The 20,102-nt window shown below is 42.4% G+C and overlaps 1 protein-coding gene across 4 annotated transcripts in view; it reads left to right on the forward strand.

Annotated features, from left to right (window-relative positions):
- LOC130208980 (copine-9-like) overlaps positions 1 to 20,102 on the forward strand; it is a 154,047-nt gene that overhangs the window by 47,625 nt on the left and 86,320 nt on the right. The gene's annotated exons all lie outside the window — the stretch shown is intronic.

Below are 20,102 nucleotides of genomic sequence, written 5' to 3' on the forward strand. Positions count from 1 at the left end.
TAATCTATGCGATTAATTTGGCCGCGTTAACGCACTAAAATATTTTAACGCAATTAACGCAAGTTTTTTTTTTTTTTTTAACCGCGGCAGTACGGTTTGACACTGTTTCCGTTTTTAAAACAATAATTTCTCCGCGAAAATAAGGAGCAGAAAACAGTTTAAACTCGTGGATGAATCAGTCGGGTTTCCTCCTGCTCCTCCTTCCTCCCGTCTCCCCCTCTGATACACAGAGGAACGGAGGGCGACGTGTCGGGTGACGCGGCGCGGAAAGAACGCGACACACGAAACCTTCAACGTGATTGGTCAATCCGTTTGTCTGTCAACATTTCGGGGGGGAAAAAACCAATGAACACTCAGTAAATCACAAAGGACCTCCCACCTCACAGGTAAGGCTCATTAGCAGCCTGTCAGTCAGAGAACCAGAGAACACGGCGCGAGGACAATGAGGCTCATTTCAGAGCTGAGATTGTTCTGGAATGTTTGATGTATAACACGTGGGGGTGTGTCACATGCAAAAGACTTTAAACGGTGAATTTTTTTTTTGTTGTAAAATGTATAAAATGCCCCCAGCCTCCAGAGGGTGAACAGGACATATTTGAATGTCAGTCAGTTATCAAGGCCACTGGTTCTGCTGCTGTTCAATGTTAAAGATGACGGGACCAATGGGGTCTCAATATACTTCTTTTTTTTTACTAATCTGATGTTTCACTGAAGAAACAATTTATCATCCACGATATTAAATACCTCGCTGGCACTTTATATGTAGGAGCCTCTTTGAAAACACAGCTCTGTGTGAAGTTTTGTCTTTAAAAAGAAGGGAAACACTTTTAACCCTTGTGTTGCCTTCGGGTCATTATGACCCGATTAAATATTTAACCCTCCCCCCCGCCTTTGGGTCATTTTGACCCGATTCAATGTTTCACCCTCCTGTTACCTTTATATTTACTAACATATTTTACCCTTTGGGTTCAATTTGACGCCAGCATTTAAAACCTCCAGAAAATTATTAGAATTAATATTGTTTTCCAAGTTTAAGTGTGAGGCACTTTATGTTTGTTTGTTGACTACCGAAAGAACACAGACATTAAACATTGAATGAGGTCAAATTAACCCGAAGGCGGCAGGAGGGTGTAATATTGATTCGGGTCAAAATGACCCGAAGGCAACACAAGGGTTAAACGGTGAATTTAATTTTTTTTGTAAAATGTATAAAATGAGCCCAGCCTCCAGAGGGTTAACGTGACATATGTGAATGTCAGTCAGTTACCAAGGCCACTGGTTCTGCTGTGTTCAATGTTAAAGATGACAGGACCAATGGGGTCTCAATATACTTCTTTTTGTTTTACTAATCTGATGTTTCACTGAAGAAACAATTTATCATCCACGATATTAAATACCTCGCTGGCACTGTATATGTAGGAGCCTCTTTGAAAACACAGCTCTGTGTGAAGTTTTGTCTTTAAAAAGAATGAACTTTTAACTTTTAACTTTTAATCGCGATTAATTAATCGCAATTTCAACATGTGCGATTAATTAGTTAATTTTTTTTAATCGATTGACAGCCCTAATATATATATATATATATCTACCAGCTTGACGAGTGTGCTAATCATCGTTACCCTGATACTAAACGTTAGTTGTTAACGTTTCCGGCAGCATGGACGGGCATTGGTGGACCACTGGGTGACCCACGCCCACCGTGGATGAGCCTCCATACCCAAGGACAATTTCATTTTATTCAATTCACCTTTTTTCATCTAGCCCAGAATTACAAATTAGAAATTTGCCTCAGAGTGCTTTACAATCTGTACACATACAACATCTCTGTCCCAGGACCTCAGGAAAAACTCCCCAAAAAACCTCCATGTGGAAAAAAGGGAAGAAACCTTCAGGAGAGCCACCGAGGATCGCTCTCCCCGGGTGGACAGACTAAATAGGCGTTTACAGAGTTACAACATGGTGAGTAGTAGTCATGGACCACGATCCAGGTAACTACGATCCATGTAAACAGAAGGAGAGAGGGAGGAGGGCATCAGCAGGGCCATGGCAGGATGCAGGACAGGAGGCCGGGCCCATGAGGCAGGGCCAAGGGGCAAAGTCCAGAAGGAAGGACCGGTTCCAGACACAGCCACGATCCATGGAAACCTGAGAGGCGAGGAGGCAAAAAGACTCCGGGGAAGTAGAATTAGTAATGTGCAATGAAGAGACATGGATTTGCTGGACATGGCGACTTTTCAGACCCTTTTACTCGCGGCTCAGTCAACTCTTCTCCGATGGCAGCGTCTCTCCATCCCTCTCCGTTCTCGCCACGCGCACGCAGGAGTGAGTTACCATGGATACGGGCATCTGTGTTGTCTGATCATTCTGCCCAGGCTTCACTCCGAATGATTTGAGCGGGGCCCTGAAAAATAATTTGAAATGTAATCCAGATGTGAAGCCCTGGGTACCTGTGGTCCTAGAGTCCAGGTGGACTGTATCTCCACTGAGCTGCAAAATGAATTTACAGTAAATATGTTGTTTCCACATTAGTGAAGATACATTTTATCTGGGCTGCTGCTCAGGAAATGGATGACAGTCTTTGCATGACATGCATGCATATGCTGCCAGATGGATCTGATAGTAAGATCAGCCTGATCAGCCAATCACCATACGAAAGAATGTGTCCACCAAACTGTTCGGATCGTATCAGGCATCGGTCACGAATCACAAATGTAACGGTTTAGCGCCACACCTTCCTTTTTGTATTAGTTGTTTTCATCCTGTCACTAACTATCATATCATTCTAGATCCTGCTTCCCATCTCGTCAGTCCAACTCCCCTCACCTGCCTCTGATCACTCCCTCGTTAGTCCCTCATTACCTTCACCTGGTCCTCACGCCCTTCTCACCTGCAGCCCATCCCCTCATTAGTCCCTCACTATTTAGCTCCCTCACTTCCACTTGTCCTCTGCCAGATTGTCTTGTGTTTTTTCCGACCAAGTCCTCGAGCGTTCCATAGTTTGATTATTCTGTCTGTTCCGATCTTGACGTAAAGAATCTTTATTATTATCTGTCTCCTGAGTCGTGCATTTGGGTCCACCCTAATCCCGTCGTGACAACAAATCATATGAGCATGAAAGAAAAAGTAAAGCAAATATAACTTACAGATCCCTCATCCTGTCGCCGATACTAATTGTTGATCTTTCGTTATCCATATTGGCACATTCAGATCCCTTTGATGTTTGATTAAAGCAGCTGGCCACCATCCCAGATATAATTTTAGCTGCTCTGAAGTCTGTAAACCATCAACAATTCTAAATGTTATCTGTATTCTTTGTCATGTATATTTAAAATGTTTTTTCTCTTCTTGCATTTAGTCAAGTTGTGAGATCAGCAGTTCGATGCCCTCTGCTAGCGCTTAGTCGATGTGTCCTTGAGCAAGATGCTTAACCCTGAAGTGCTCCTGTAGCTGTGTCTGCGGTGAATGATTGTAAATCGCTTTCGATACAAGCCTCAGCTAAATGACATGTAATGTAATATTGGGGCCGATCACATGCCATGCGCTCTAAAAGCAAAAGCCACGCCTATTTTCAGGGTGCAAAGACTGCCTCCGAAAGGAAAAATAGTTCGATTTTTGTAATGTTGCAGCGTCGTTGCACGTGGCGTAATGGGGAACAAGCAAATCATGATAATCATTTTATTGCACGGCTACCGGTTACCCGACTCATTCCAGTCCGTCCCAAGGACTATTTTACTAGCTTAAATTGAGCATCACAAACAAATCGAGCATAAAGCAACCATGAGGGATTTTCACGGCTGGAAATCCATTTGTCATTGTTTAGTTTAGTCAGTGAAGTGTACTGCTACAAGAACAGAATTGATCACCACTGTCGTCACGGCTTGTAGGTTTTAGTTGCTTCGTAAAGGCAGGCTCCCCAGCACTTTGGATAAAGGGATAAAAGTGGCACAACTGTTGTGTGCATGTTTCCAATAAATATTTTATTCAACTGATCATTTATTGATTATCAACATTCATAGTAATGACTGAGAGAATAATCTCATGACCTTATAACATGTTCTTTGTTGGTAATATAATAATAAAATATCCTTTTTGTTGGTCGCTAAATTGTCGCCCCGATATCCGTTGTTGGTGACTCAACAACACAAGAATGGTGAAAGCAGTGTCTTGGAAACAGGAATAAATGGATGTTTGGTATGTTTCCAGCGTGGCCCAGATATGAACTGCACCATGAGAGTGCTGTGGTCTCGCTGATATGGGGTCATGAGAGGGGATTCCAATAAAAGGGAGCATCCCAGTAGAGGGAATCAATTATTAAACTCCCACCTCCACAAACAGGTTATTCTCAGCCCACGGAACCACAATAGATGGATAGATGTAGAGCAAAGTGATGTATTAAGGAATGGGAGATGAATACATATTTCTGTTGTATGCATTGAATGTGTTATAACTCTGTTATGTTGTTCATTCTGTCAATCCTGATAGAGGGATCCTCCTCTGTTGCTCTCCCTGAGGTGTCTTCCCTTTCCTGTAATGATGAGAGATAGACTGCACTGATCTTGAAAAGCAATACATCATAAGAAGTATTGTCACAAATATTTAATTTGAATAGTTATACATTATCTATTCAATTCAATTCAATTCAGTTTATTTGTATAGCCCAATTTCACAAATTACAAATTTGTCTCGGAGTGCTTTACAATCTGTACACATAGACATCCCTGCCCCAAAACCTCACATCGGACCAGGAAAAACTCCCAAATAACCCTTCAGGGGAAAAAAGGGAAGAAACCTGGAGGAGAGCAACAGAGGTGGATCCCTCTCCTCGGATGGACAGATGCAATAGATGTAATGTGTACAGATGGACAGATTTAGAGTTAAATACATTCAATGAATATGACAGAGTGTATGAATAGTTCATAGTAGGCATATTCCACGATGGAGACCTCCACGATCCATCAGGCAGATGGCGGTGGGGAGGAGGAGTGGGCGGAGTCTCAACAGTACAGTGGCGTAGTCATGAGCAGGAATTCCACGACCCAGACGATCCATCAGGCAGATAGGATCTATGCCGTCTCATAGGGTCCGATGACCCCATGAGACGTAAAGTCAAAAGGACTTCCGGGTAGAAAGCAGAGTTAGTAACGTGTGATTGAGAGATGAAAATTCATCCTTAAGGAGAGACAAAAGAGGAGATAGGTACTCAGTGCATCCTAAACGTCCCCGGCAGCTATAAGCCTATAGCAGCATATCAAGGGGCTGGACCAGGGCAAACCTGATTCAGCCCTAACTATAAGCTCTGTCAAAGAGGAAGGTCTTAAGTCTACTCTTAAACGAGGTGACTGTGTCTGCCTCCCGGACTGAAATTGGAAGCTGGTTCCATAAAAGAGGAGCTTGATAACCAAAGGCTCTGGCTCCCATTCTACTTTTTAAGACTCTAGGAACTACAAGTAGTCCCGCATTTAGTGAGCGTAGCTCTCTAGTGGGGCAATATGGTACTACAAGCTCCTTAAGATATGATGGAGCATCACCAATCAAGGCTTTGTAGGTTAAGAGAAGAATTTTAAAAGTGATTCTTGATTTTACTGGGAGCCAGTGCAGAGCAGCTAGTGCAGGAGTGATGTGATCTCTTTTCTTAGTTTTAGTGAGAACACGAGCTGCAGCATTCTGGATCAACTGGAGGGACTTAAGAGATTTATTAGAGCAGCCTGATAATAAGGAGTTGCAGTAATCCAGTCTCGAAGTAACGAACGCGTGAACCAATTTTTCTGCATCTTTTTGAGACGAGATGTGCCTGATTTTTGAAATATTCCGTAGATGAAAGAATGCAGTCCTTGAGATTTGCTTTACGTGGGAGTTAAAGGACAAGTCCCGATCAAAGATAACGCCAAGATTCTTTACAGTGGTATTGGATGCCAGGGCAATGCCGTCTACAGAATCCACATCACCAGATAATTGATCTCTGAGGTGCTCAGGGCCGATTAAAATTACTTCGGTTTTGTCTGAGTTTAACATCAAGAAGTTGCAGGTCATCCATGTTTATATGTCTTTAAGACATGCTTGAATTTTACCGAGTTGGTTGCTCTCCTCTGGTTTTATCGATAAATATAGTTGAGTATCATCTGCATAACAATGAAAGTTTATGGAGTGTTTCCTGATAATATTGCCCAAAGGAAGCATGTATAAGGTAAATAAAATTGGTCCAAGCACAGAACCTTGTGGAACTCCGTGATTAACGTTGGTGGTTATCGAGGCGTCATCGTTTACAAATACAAACTGAGATCGATCTGATAAATAGGATTTAAACCAAATTAGTGCCGTGCCTGAAATGCCAATCGACTGCTCCAGTCTCTGTAACAGGATGTCATGGTCAATGGTGTCGAATGCAGCACTAAGGTCTAACAAGACCAGGACAGAGAGGAGTCCTTTATCTGCTGCCATTAAGAGGTCATTTGTAATTTTCACCAGTGCCGCCTCGGTGCTGTGGTGTTTTCTAAATCCTGATTGAAATTTCTCAAATAAACTATTATGATGTAGAAAGTCGCACAACTGATTTGCGACCACTTTCTCAAGGATCTTGGAGAGGAAGGGAGGTTAGAGATCGGTCTGTAGTTAGCCAACACCTCTGGATCCAGAGTGGGCTTCTTCAGGAGAGGTTTAATAACAGCCACCTTGAAGGAGTGTGGAACGTGGCCTGTTAGCAGAGACACATTGATAATATCTAATAGAGACGCGCCAATTAAAGGCAAAACGTCTTTAAGCAGCCTCGTCGGGATGGGGTCCAAGAGACAGGTAGACGTGTTCGAAGTAGAAACCGTTGAAGATAATTGGTCACGGTTGATGGGAGAAAAGCTCCAAATATACACCAGGGCATACAGCGGTTTCCAAGGCCATTCCACTTGAGGACAGATTGGCACTGGTTATGGGCAAGAGAATATTAATCTTGTCCCTAATAGTTAAAATCTTTTCATTAAAGAAGTTCATGAAGTCATTACCACTGAGGTTTATAGGAATGCTCGGCTCCACAGAGCTGTGACTCTCTGTCAGCCTGGCTACAGTGCTGAAGAGAAACCTGGGGTTGTTTTTATTTTTTTCTATTACTGATGAGTAATAGGCTGCTCTGGCATTACGGAGGCCTTCTTATATGTTTTAAGACTATCTCGCCAAACTAAGCGATTCTTCGAGATTAGTTGAACGCCATATGCGTTCAAGCTTTCGTGACGCTTGCTTCAGTTTGCGGGTCTGAGGGTTATACCAGGAGCAAACCTCCTCTTCCTCACTGTCTTCTTCTTCAGAGGGCTATCGAGTCCAGTGTCATTCTCAGAGAGCCTGTGGCACTGTCAACAAGATGATCAATCTGGGACGGACTAAAGTTAGACCAGGAGTCCTCTGTTATATTGAGACGTGGTATCGAATCAAATACAGAAGGAATCGCTTCTTTAAATTTAGCTACAGCACTGTCAGTTAGACATCTGGTGTAGAAACTTTTGACTAACGGAGTACACTCCGGTAGTATAAATTCAAAAGTTATGAGGTTGTGGTCTGACAGAAGAGGATTCTGTGGGAAGATGTTCAAATGCTCAATGTCAACGCCATAAGTAAGAACAAGATCAAGCGTGTGGCCAAAGCTGTGAGCGGGTTTCTGTACTCGCTGACAGAAGCCAATCGAGTCCAACAAGGAGATGAATGCAGCACTAAGGCAATCATTATCAACATCCACATGGATATTAAAATCTCCAACAATAATAACTTTATCGGTTTTAAGAACCAAACTTGATATAAATTCTGAGAATTCAGATATAAACTCTTAACCTACAAAGCCTTGATTGGTGATGCTCCATCATATCTTAAGGAGCTTGTCGTACCATATTGCCCCACTAGAGAGCTACGCTCACTAAATGCGGGACTACTTGTAGTTCCTAGAGTCTTAAAAAGTAGAATGGGAGCCAGAGCCTTTAGTTATCAAGCTCCTCTTTTATGGAACCAGCTTCCAATTTCAGTCCGGGAGGCAGACACAGTCACCTCGTTTAAGAGTAGACTTAAGACCTTCCTCTTTGACAGAGCTTATAGTTAGGGCTGATTCAGGTTTGCCCTGGTCCAGCCCTTGATATGCTGCTATAGGCTTATAGCTGCCGGGGACGTTTTAGGATGCACTGAGTACCTATTTCCTCTTTTTCTCTCCTTAGGATGAATTTTCATCTCTCAATCACACGTTACTAACTCTGCTTTCTCCAGGAAGTCCTTTTGACTTTACGTCTCATGGGGTCATCGGACCCTATGAGACGGCATAGATCCTATCTGCCTGATGGATCGTCTGGGTCGTGGAATTCCTGCTCATGACTACGCCACTGTCCTGTTGAGACTCCGCCCTCCTCCTCCCACCGCCATCTGCCTGATGGATCGTGGAGGTCTCCATCGTGAATATGCCTACTATGAACTATTCATACACTCTGTCATATTCATTGAATGTATTTTAACTCTAAATCTGTCCTTCTGTACACATTACATCTATTGCATCTGTCCATCCTAGGAGAGGGATCTCCTCTGTTGCTCTCCTCCAGGTTTCTTCCTTTTTTCCCTGAAGGGTTATTTGGGAGTTTTTCCTGGTCCGATGTGAGGTTTTGGGGCAGGGATGTCTATGTGTACAGATTGTAAAGCACTCCGAGACAAATTTGTAATTTGTGAAATTGGGCTATACAAATAAACTGAATTGAATTGAATTGGTGGCCGGTACAGAATCACAAATCGAATTGGCTGTAGTGTTTTCCAGGTTGGATGTGAAAGACTAAGAACAAGGCTTTCAAATGAGGTGTAGTGTAATTTTGGTTGAGGATTAATTAATAGGCTCGATTCAAAGATGGCTGCTACTCCACCTCCTCGACCGGTGCCTCGAGGAATGTGAGTATTAATATGACTTGGAGGAGTCGATTCATTCAGGCAGACATATTCTTCATGGCTCAGCCAGGTTTCAGTTAGGCAACATAAATCAATGTGATTATCTGATATTAAATCATTCAGTAACACAGCTTTAGATGACAGAGATCGAATATTTAGGAGACCACATTTAATAGACCTATTTTGTTGCACTGCTGAAATAATTGTGTTAACTTGTATAAGGTTATTGTGTACGACTCCTCTTCTGCTTACTTTTGATTTATTTAATTGAAGTGGCCGTGGGACAGACACAGTCTCTACTCTAAAGTCAAGGGTGGGTAACTGCTCGAATGGAAGAGCAGAGAAGGGTGTTAAACTACAACTCTGCTCCCGGTTCCTGATCTGAACCCTGGGTTGTCATAGATTAAGTCCGGTGATCAACTTGGTCATATTCGCAGAAATGAGACGCGCTCCGTCCAACGTGGGATGAATGCCGCTCTCCTCATCAGATCAGGTTTTCCCCAGAAAGTCTTCCAGTTGTCTCGTAGCCCACATTATTCGCTGGGCACCACCTCGACAGCCAGCGGTTGAAAGACGACATTCGGCTATACAATTCGTCTGTCTGCAAATTTGGGAGAGGGCCAGAGAAAATTACGGTGTCCGACAACGTCTTGGCATAAGCACACACCGATTCCACATTAATTTTAGTGAGTTCCGATCGTTGGGCTCGTGCGTCATTACCACCGGCGTGTATTACAATCTGACTGTATCTCCGCTTATCCTTAGCCAGCAGCTTCAAACAAGACTCCACGTCGCCCGCTCTGGCCCCGGGAGGCACACGACTCTGGTCCGTGGCTTCGCTATTTTCACGTTCCTGACTATAGAGCTCCCGATAACCAGGGTGTGTTCCTCAGCGGGTGTGTCGCTGAGCAGGGAAAACTGGTTCGAAACGTGAAGTGGTTGGTGCACAGCGGGCTTCTGTGTAGACTTACGACTCCTGCGAACAGTTACCCAACCATCCGGCTGCACGGTTACCACCGGGGAACAGCTAACAGCTGACTGTAGCTCCGCGCCGACTACGGGAGAGGGCGGGCTAACTAGCATAGCTGTCTGAGCTTCGATAGCGCGGAGCCGTGCATCTAACCCACTTAGACCTGCCTCCAACCTAGCAAATAAACTACACTTGTTGCATGTATCGTTATCATTAAGGGAGGCAGGGGGATAATTATACATGAGACACACTGAGCAAGAGGGAGCGGGAGGGAGAGAAGAAGAAGTCATGCTCGCTGTTGAGCTGGCAACCAAAGCTTACCGGAAGAGTGAGATGATGCGTTCAGGAGCAGCTGGGAAAATCAGACACCAAGGTATTGCATTCAATACATATGTCTTTAACAACAGATGACAGATTTTTACAAAAAGACTTTATCTCGAACCGCTGGTCACTGTAGTTTACAGAGTTACAACTGGAGGAAATGTGTGTGGGTGGACCGTGTGTTTGTGTTCATGTAAACAGAAGGAGAGATGAGGCCACCCAGGGCAACAGTGTGGCTCATGGATGTGTTTTATTATGCAGGACAGGAGAGCTCTATGGCACAGAGGCAAAGACAATATATCAGGACCGGTTCCAGACACAGCCACGATCCATGGAAACCTGAGAGGCGAGGAGGCAAAAAGACTCCGGGGAAGTAGAATTAGTAATGTGCAATGAAGAGACATGGATTTGCTGGACAAGGCGACTTTTCAGACCCTTTTACTCGCGGCTCAGAGTCAACTCTTCTCCGATGGCAGCGTCTCTCCATCCCTCTCCGTTCTCGCCATGCGCACGCAGGAGTGAGTTACCATGGATACGGGCATCTGTGTTGTCTGATCATTCTGTCCAGGCTTCACCCCGAATGATTTGAGCGGGGCCCTGAAAAATAATTTGAAATGTAATCCAGATGTGAAGCCCTGGGTGCCTGTGGTCCTAGAGTCCAGGTGGACTGTATCTCCACTGAGCTGCAAAATGAATTTACAGTAAATATGTTGTTTCCACATTAGTGAAGATACATTTTATCTGGGCTGCTGCTCAGGAAATGGACGACAGTCTTTGCATGACATGCATATGCCATGTATGGATCGGAGCGTGTGCTTCTGATAGTAAGATCAGCCTGATCAATACGTACGAAAGAATGTGTCCACCAAACTGTTCGGATCGTATCAGGCATCAGAGTCACGAATCACAAATGTAACGGTTTAGCTCCACACCTTCCTTTTTGTATTGGTTGTTTTCATCATGTCATTCCAGATCCTGCTTCCCATCTCGTCAAACCAACTCCCCTCACCTGCCTCTGATCACTCCCTCGTTAGTCCCTCATTACCTTCACCTGGTCTTCATGCCCATCTCACCTGCAGCCCATCCCCTCATTAGTCCCTCACTATTTAGCTCCCTCACTTCCACTTGTCCTCTGCCAGATTGTCCTGTGTTTTTTCCGACCAATCCCTCGCGCGTTCCATAGTTTGATTATTCTGTCTGTTCCGATCTTGACGTAAAGAATCTTTATTTGAATTATCTGTCTCCTGAGTCGTGCATTTGGGTCCACCCTAATCCCGTCGTGACAACAAATCATATGAGCATGAAAGAAAAAGTAAAGCAAATATAACTTACAGATCCCTCATCCTGTCGCCGATACTAATTGTTGATCTTTCGTTATCCATATTGGCAAATACAGATCCCTTTGTTGTTTGATGACAGCAGCTGGCCACCATCCCAGATATAATTTTAGCTGCTCTGATGTCTGTAAACCATCAACAATTCTAAATGTTATCTGTATTCTTTGTCATGTATATTTAAAATGTTTTTTCTCTTCTTGCATTTAGTCAAGTTGTGAGATCAGCAGTTCGATGCCCCTCTGCTAGCGCTAGTCGATGTGTCCTTGAGCAAGATGCTTAACCCTGAAGTGCTCCCTGTAGCTGTGTCTACGGTGTATGATTGTAAGTCGCTTTGGATAAAAGCGTCAGCTAAATGACATGTAATGTAATATTGGGGCCGTTCACATGCCATGCGCACTAAAAAGCAAAAGCCACGCCTATTTTTCAGGGTGCAAAGACTGCCCTCCGAAAGGAAAAATAGTTCGATTTTTGTAATGTTGCAGCGTGCGTTGCACGTGGCGTAATGGGGGAACAAGCAAATCATGATAATCATTTTATTGCACGGCTACCGGTTACCCGACTCATTCCAGTCCGTCCCAAGGACTATTTTACTAGCTTAAATTGAGCATCACAAACAAATCGAGCATAAAGCAACCATGAGGGATTTTCACGGCTGGAAATCCATTTGTCATTGTTTAGTTTAGTCAGTGAAGTGTACTGCTAAAAGAACAGAATTGATCACCACTGTCGTCACGGCTTGTAGGTTTTAGTTGCTTCGTAAAGGCAGGCTCCCCAGCACTTTGGATAAAGGGATAAAAGTGGCACAACTGTTGTGTGCGTGTTTCCAATAAATATTTTATTCAACTGATCATTTATTGATTATCAACATTCATAGTAATGACTGAGAATAATCTCATGACCTTATAACATGTTCTTTGTTGGTAATATAATAATAAAATATCCTTTTTGTTGGTCGCTAAATTGTCTCCCCGATATCCGTTCTTGGTGACTCAACAACACAAGAATGGTGAAAGCAGTGTCTTGGAAACAGGAATAAATGGATGTTTGGTATGTTTCCAGTGTGGCCCAGATATGAACTGCACCATGAGAGTGCTGTGGTCTCGCTGATATGGGGTCATGAGAGGGGATTCCAATAAAAGGGAGCATCCCAGTAGAGGGAATCAATTATTAAACTCCCACCTCCACAAACAGGTTATTCTCAGCCCACGGAACCACAATAGATGGATAGATGTAGAGCAAAGTGATGTATTAAGGAATGGGAGATGAATACATATTTCTGTTGTATGCATTGAATGTGTTATAACTCTGTTATGTTGTTCATTCTGTACACATGACATCTATTGTATTTCTGTCAATCCTGATAGAGGGATCCTCCTCTGTTGCTCTCCCTGAGGTGTCTTCCCTTTCCTGTAATGATGAGAGATAGACTGCACTGATCTTGAAAAGCAATACATCATATGAAGTATTGTCACAAATATTTAGTTTGAATAGTTATACATTATCTATTACATTCAATACATATGTCTTTAACAACAGATGACAGATTTTTACAAAAAGACTTTATCTCGAACCGCTGGTCACTGTAGTTTTTAGCAACTGGAGGAAATGTGTGTGTGTGTTTGTGTTCATAGTAATAAAGGAACATGATGCCACCCAGTGCAACAGTGTGGCTCATGGATGTGTTTTTATTATGTTTTTGAACAACAATAGAGCTCTATGGCACAGAGGAAGACAATATATCAGGCTTTGTTACACATACAATACTTGGAAATGATTAGATTGTTACAGGTTCAACGGTCTTCAATAAAGTAGTAGAATCCCAAGGATCCCAAAGAGGAAGGGACCAGGAGGACAGCAGATGATATTTGTGTTTTTTGTTTGATTCAAAAGTATCATGACGGTCAAAACTGTTTCAGAGTGCAACATAATGGAGAAAGGAAGCCGCATCGTAACAGCGTGCACTCATCAAAGACCCAGCAGACCAGTCCGCCATAGAGTCAAACAAATACTTAAGGAAATAAAAACCTAGCCATGATGGCTTAAATGCCATCACATTGAGAGCACAGGTGTTGCAATCATTGCTTATTGTAGAAAAATGTAATTACGGCCGTTCTACATCTTGTTTATATCCCCTTAAGCACTGGATCAGACCTTAACTTAATGCAGCGTGCAGTGGTGTGTAATTAGGTTTTTATATGTGCGCCGCTGTCTGGCGTTTGCACACCCGGACTGTGAATAAAATCGGCCTCATTTAGGATGGAAACTGAATGTGTGAATCACATCCTGCCCACCCTCACATTTTGAAACACAGCTTGTGAGATGAATCCAAAGTCTTGAAAGCGAGAAATGGAGGGCAGGAATTCATAAAGTGAAACAAATTAAGTACTTTTATTTTTTGCATGCTGTCCATCGTCTCCGAACATTATTTTCATGGTAAATAGGGTCAAGGTTAAAACACATACAAGTTTCTTTTTCAGAATATTGCTGCAAATAATGTGAAAGTGATGTCTGGTGGCAGAATATTTTTTTTAATGATATTCATGCATATTAACATGGATATTAACACTCCGTCAATTCCAAATTAATGTAATGCTTTATTAGTATTCATACAAGTCACTGACTGGCCCCAATGTAGAGGTATGTTATCAGTTACATTTTTAAACATGGACATCTTAAAGCAGAATTCATTTTTAATGACTCAATGGTCAAATTCATGTTTATTGATCACAATGTAGAGTAACAACTGAAAAGCAAATATTTAGTTTTTGAATAGTCTTGAATGAAGCACTATGTATTTGGGAGCACTTTTATGATGCTATATTTCTGACTTTGGGAGCACAATGTGTTAAGTCTTGATGTAAAACCTGATCTTTGGGTATCGGCCGATACAAAGTACCGATCCACCAGTGTTTAATAATAAGCTGATCGTTCTTCAATGTGTAAGGCTTCAAAACGTAATAAAAAATCATCGTTGTATATGTACAGTACTTAACTGTTATTTTTTGCCACAGAGGCAGGAGGCCGGCCCACCAAGCATGAGGCATTGCGAAAGAGGCCAGACCAATGAGGCACAGAGAAGGGGGCAGACCTGATTGAGCCCTAACTATAAGTGTTATCGGAGAGGAAAGTCTTAAGTCTACTCTTAAATGAAGTGACTGTGTCTGCCTCCTGGACTGAAGGTGGAAGCTGGTTCCATAAAAGAGGAGCTTGATAACTGAAGGCTCTGGCTCCCATCCTACTTTTTAGGACCTAGGAACCACATTTAGTGAGCGCAGCTCTCTAGTGGGGCAATATGGTATTACAAGCTCTTTAAGATATGATGGAGCATCACCAATCAAGGCTTTGTAGGTGAGGAGAAATATTTTAAATGGGATTCTTGATTTTACTGGAAGGCAGTGGGAGCAGCTAATGCAGGAGTGATGTGATCTCTTTTCTTAGTTTTAGTGAGTACACAAGTTGCAGAATTCTGGATCAACTGGAGGGACCTAAGAAACTGATAATAAGGAGTTGCAGTAATCTAGTGTAGAAATATCAAATACGTGATTGAGACACGATGTGCCTGAAATGTTACGTAGAAAAAAATACAGTCCTTGAGATTTGCTTCACGTGGGAGTTAAAGGACAAGTCCCGATCAAAGATAACGCCGAGATTCTTTACAGTGGTGTTGGATGCCAGGGCAATGCCGTCTACAGAAACCACATCACCAGATAATTGATCTCTGAGTTGTTCTGGGTCGAGTAAAATGGATAAGTCATACACACACACAATGCAGATTCTGATTGGGTGCAGCTCAAATTTGTGGATTTCAATTCACAAAAGACTTATGTAACTTTACATTATGAAATCTGAATCCTACCATGTGGGTTACACAAAGAAATTAGCTGTTGTTAAATCAAACTGGCTACTGCTACTCTAGTAGCACTGGAAGCAGTAGTCGTCCAGATGCATTTCCTAGAGGAGTCAGTGCTTTCTACGGAAAATATTATACAATAAGCCCAGACACAAGGGCGGCTGATGGTCCGACGTTTGTGGGATTTCTACAAGATGTACAAAGCAGAAATAGAAATGTTTCTATGGTGGATGGTGGAAAATTATAACTTATTCCATGGAGATAAGCCACTCCTCCTCCGTCTAGCATGTCTAGCACGAATGAAGCGGATGACACGAGTAATCACAAATAGTAAAGTTAGAATAAAGCGCTTTTTGTGCAAACAAAGTTAGTTAGTTTTATGTCTGAATTTGTATAATATATGCAGTTCTCAATAAAGGTCTTTAAATTAAAAAAATTATCTATTTCCCCCTGCGCCCACCTGGAATACCACTGTGCCCCACTAGAGTTGCTCGCCCCACAGTTTGAGAAAAACTGTGTTATGCTGCGTTCGCACCAAAAGCGTTCCATGCAAAGTCAATGCACAGATGCGAATGGATGCGAATAAAGCGATTTTTCGCACAAATTGAAAAATTCCCCTGCCGCTGGGTTGCGAAAGCCAATCAGCGTTGAGATGCTCTGCCCGTTGTTGGTGAATCAAACTGGCTTCTGCTACTCTAGTAGCACTGGAAGCGGCAGCCATTCAGACGTAGATTTTAAAATTCATCGAGCTGTGTGAGCCTACGGTTTTTATGGAGACAAGCCACGGAGATAAGCCACGCCCCCTTTTGAATGAAGCAAATTAAACACAAATAGTCGGGCGAGTAAACTCACACGAGTAAAGTGTTGAATAAAATGTTAATGTTTTATAATGTCAATTTTAAGAAACTAATTACCAAATAAACTTTCAATTGGTTCAGTCTGTATTTGAAGTGATCTGCCTCCACACATGGTGGGAAATGACTGATGTAAAAAAATGTAAACTCTCACCCCAGTGTTGGTTTCAATGGGCCGTGACTTCAATAACAGTAATCACCATGCATATGGATCAGCTTGAATAACTTCACTGCACATCTGTAAAGCTCTCAGTGCTGAGTTTTACAAGTCTGAGTGAATGTGTTGGCCTGAAGAGGAGGAAATACATGTTTTCCTCTTCTTATAAACCAGAATCTTAGGAATCTCTGGTACAAAGGATGCTACATCCTGAATCCACTACGCAGATTCTGATTGGGTGCAGCTCAAATGTGTACATTTCCATTCACAAAAGATTCATGGAACTTTACATTGTGAAATCTGAATTATACCATGTTACACAAAGAAATACACACACACAAAAAACCAAAGGAAGCGAGGGAAATGGCAAAATATGAAGGTGATTAACACTTTATCAAAACATAAACCGTTATCATTGTTCACCTTCATTTGTGCTGAGAAGCCCTCCAGCTCCACTGACGCCCGCAATGTAAATCAAGGTCATTAGATATTCCTACAACTCTATTGCTCCTCTGCACTCAAATCTCATTTGGCCATCACTCCCGGGCTTATCGTACTGTGTGGTAATTTCATTTGATCCCACCCAAGCTCGGCATACGCCGGAGAAGGAGATTTTTACAAAGCAAGTGTGGGGAGTGGTGGGTAGGTAGGTGGAGGGGGGGGGGGGGTTGAAGACTAGTGGTTAAACACAGAGGGTAGAGATATCATGAAAGTGTGTGTGTGGAGTGACTGTTTTAAATGGCATGCAGAGAGCACTGCATTTGGGAGCTTTTGAGCCACGGTTTGGTGGTATATGTAGCTGGTGGCTCTTATACATTCCCTCTAAATTCCAGTGTTTCCATTAGTCCCCGGCTTTTAGTCTACTCTTACAACCCGACGCTGAACCAAGGAAAGCAGCAGGCGATCTAAGTGATTTTAGTGGGCGCTTTCTCCAAAATAACTCATCATTTTATGCCCTCTCAATTGGCAAAGCAAGTAAAAGTTTGTGCAGGATTTGTTTTCCGAAAAACTCTCCCACCTATTCTTGATGCAGGGTGAGTTGGGCAGTTCGTCACACAGTTGTCAGTCCCGTCACGCTTCAACGTTGCGCTGGTTTCTTTTCTGACCATGCAGAACCCTGACCTGTCTGTCACAGAGGTACGAGACCGAGGGCTGAGGAGTGTGGTGGAGGAACATTGTCATCTTAGAAACCACACAAATACTTTTGGGAGGAATATTTGCTACCTGTATTATGGTCGATAATATTTATACCGACCCAGGACACTTATTTTTTACTGCAGGAAAGTCATAGTTAAGAGGTCGGGATGAATGGTGGTGTTGAGTACAAAGCACAGGACTTCCACAATACAGACCAATGCTTTGTCTTTAGAGAGCAATAATAACTGTAGTTTTATACTCCAAGTCGGCGATATCAAGAATTTACAATCTGAACAATACCTCCCACTTGGTGAAAAGAACCACAGGGGTGTCACAAAACCAGACAAAACATTTTTATTCTAAAAATATTGATTTGTGGAGAATGCCCTTGAGATGGAAAGTCTTATTTTCAAGTTGGTTTTCATGCACAGAAACTTAACACAAAGATAAGTCTCTACAGTAGGGTTGCCATTGGCATCCTTATGTTGCATCTGCATTGTAGGGATGGGAATCGAGAACCTGTTCCAAATTGTCTGAAGTTCGTTCATTCACCCGTCAACATCACAACCACATGTGCACATTGATTCAGTTGACAAAGAACCAGATGGACATGAACCAAGGAAAAGGACATTTGTGAAGTCCTGGGAGGGGAGGTATTCCGGTAAATTTGAACTAAATGGGAAATTATACTTCAAAGCACCATGACAAGCGACACATCAAGTTCTTCTTCACAACTAGTTCACGGTAGCAGCTCCAACAGAACCAGAAGGTTAGACAAACTGGAGCGTAAAGCAACCGTTTTCACCTATTAACCTACAACTACAAATATATATAGCAGAACTAACAGTACTAAGACACAGCGGTGCTTTGAGCTCATTGTTTTGAGCACCATGCTATTTATAGTTTCATCACCTGAGGCTGATGTGTATGTCATTGGTTTTGGCGGATGTGTAGGTCAAGTATTTTGGTCACTTAACCTGAAGTTAATGCTAAATGTAATGTAAAACCGTCATGGGGGACATGCATAATTCATGAAAACCATCCAATAGCTGTACAAATATTTCTGTCAAAACCAGAATGGTCTAGCTGGAGAGCTCCAGGCTCAGGATCACCTCCTTCGTCAGGCTCTCTCTGGTCCCGAGCTTGAAGAAGCAAATGATGTCTAAAATCTTGTACACCAGAGACAATCATACGGCAGTATGTGTTTATTCGTATAAATAAGCCACACAACCTCCACCAATAACACTAAGTAAAACACAACCTCAATATTTTTGATTGACCCGTTACTTCTAAATTAGGTAATGTACGAACCAAATAACTAACAAACCTAGATTTTGAGAATAACTTGGAGTTTGTTAGCAAAGGTTAATGTTATCTGAAATGATATCGTTCAGCTTTTTCTATTTCTTTCTGTTGTGATAACATGAACGTTAACTATATTAGCATTGCAAGCTCACAATAGCTAACTGAAGCAAACTCATAAGGTTAGGACAAATAATGTGTTGCTCTGTTTTCTAACTTTTTAAGTTCCAGTTATAGTGGAATATTTAAGTTATATTGTCTACCATGGTGTTATTGTTGGAGGTCGAGTGGCATGGACAAGATACAATGTATTGTATATACGCTCGGAAAGCAACTCAAATGCATTTATTATAAGCACAATAAAGCAATATACTGCACATAGAAAATCCATAGCAATTTAACATACATTTTTAACAAGAAAGTATGATATAAAGCAGATTTTCCATTCTGGGTCCCAGCGGCGGAAGTGCTTGAGCCTGGAGCTCTGCAGCGGGACGCTATTTCAAATGTCAACCTCATAGTGGCAATTGAATAAAAGTCGGGGGATCACTAAGTCAATGGGCCTCACTCTCTAACCATGTATCAGAAAATTATCAATCTAGTTCCACTCAGTCTATTAATCAACAAGATAGTAATTTAATTTTAGGCCCAAATGGTAGACGCTCAGCCGAGTGTTGGAGGTAATTGTCCTGTAATCATGCATGAATGCTGGAATCATGGACGTCTTTTCCGTTCTTTATTTCCTGCATTCCACGTGTTGTATTGTTTTGACTTCTAATTGTGGTGGTTTTATTTGAACAACATTCCCTCTTCTTACAAACTATCATTTCACTTTGAAGTGCAAACGTTGCTGTAGAGCAGGGGTCGGGAACCTCCGCCCGCCACTCTCTCTCACGCAAGATTACAGCAGAAGTAATTTAAGGTCCCTTTCTTAAAGACATCTTTGTTCTTTTATTATACTAAACGTCTGTTATTGATCGTATCTAACTAGCAGCATGTCATTCTGTCTCTACGTGTCGCGTTAACACTTCTCCGCTCGCCGTCTCGCGCGCCGCAGAGATCCGATGCCGGCGTGTGTGCGCGCATCGGGGCGGAGCAAATAAAAAGTCACCTGCACCCCCCCCCCCCCACACACACACACCCCCGTAGCATCATGCAGCACCAGAAGTCGCATTAAAAGCAAAGCAAGACATATTTAATTTATTATATGTTAAAAATACTGTATGGCTCTCAATGAAATATATTTAGAAATATTTGGCTTTTATGGCTCTCCCAGTCAAAA

The sequence above is a fragment of the Pseudoliparis swirei genome, chromosome 18, assembly GCF_029220125.1.
Source record: "Pseudoliparis swirei isolate HS2019 ecotype Mariana Trench chromosome 18, NWPU_hadal_v1, whole genome shotgun sequence".
NCBI classification, from domain to species: domain Eukaryota; kingdom Metazoa; phylum Chordata; class Actinopteri; order Perciformes; family Liparidae; genus Pseudoliparis; species Pseudoliparis swirei.